Source organism: Bison bison, unplaced genomic scaffold, assembly GCF_000754665.1.
Source record: "Bison bison bison isolate TAMUID 2011002044 unplaced genomic scaffold, Bison_UMD1.0 scf7180017864160, whole genome shotgun sequence".
NCBI classification, from domain to species: Eukaryota; Metazoa; Chordata; class Mammalia; order Artiodactyla; family Bovidae; genus Bison; species Bison bison.
In genome coordinates this window covers 8,575,434-8,575,722 of record NW_011494732.1, presented here as the reverse complement: position 1 = coordinate 8,575,722, position 289 = coordinate 8,575,434, and the positions used below count along the sequence as shown (strand labels likewise).

Here is a 289-nt window from a genome sequence, read left to right as displayed (position 1 = left end):
TGAAGGGATGGAGCCAAAGCAAAAAGAATACCCAGCTGTGGATGTGACTGGTGATAGAAGCAAGGTGCGATGCTGTAAAGAGCAGTATTGCATAGGAACCTGGAATGTCAGGTCCATGAATCAAGGCAAATTGGAAGTGGTCAAACAAGAGATGGCAAGAGTGAATGTCAACAATCTAGGAATCAGCAAACTGAAATAGACTGGAATGGGTGAATTTAACTCAGATGACCATTATATCTACTGCTGCGGGCAGGAATCCCTCAGAAGAAATGGAGTAGCCATCATGGTC

General features: G+C 44.3%; 1 protein-coding gene across 1 annotated transcript in view; it reads right to left on the bottom strand.

Moving 5' to 3' along the window:
• Positions 1–289, bottom strand: part of ACAD10 (acyl-CoA dehydrogenase family, member 10) — a 43,382-nt gene that overhangs the window by 23,093 nt on the left and 20,000 nt on the right.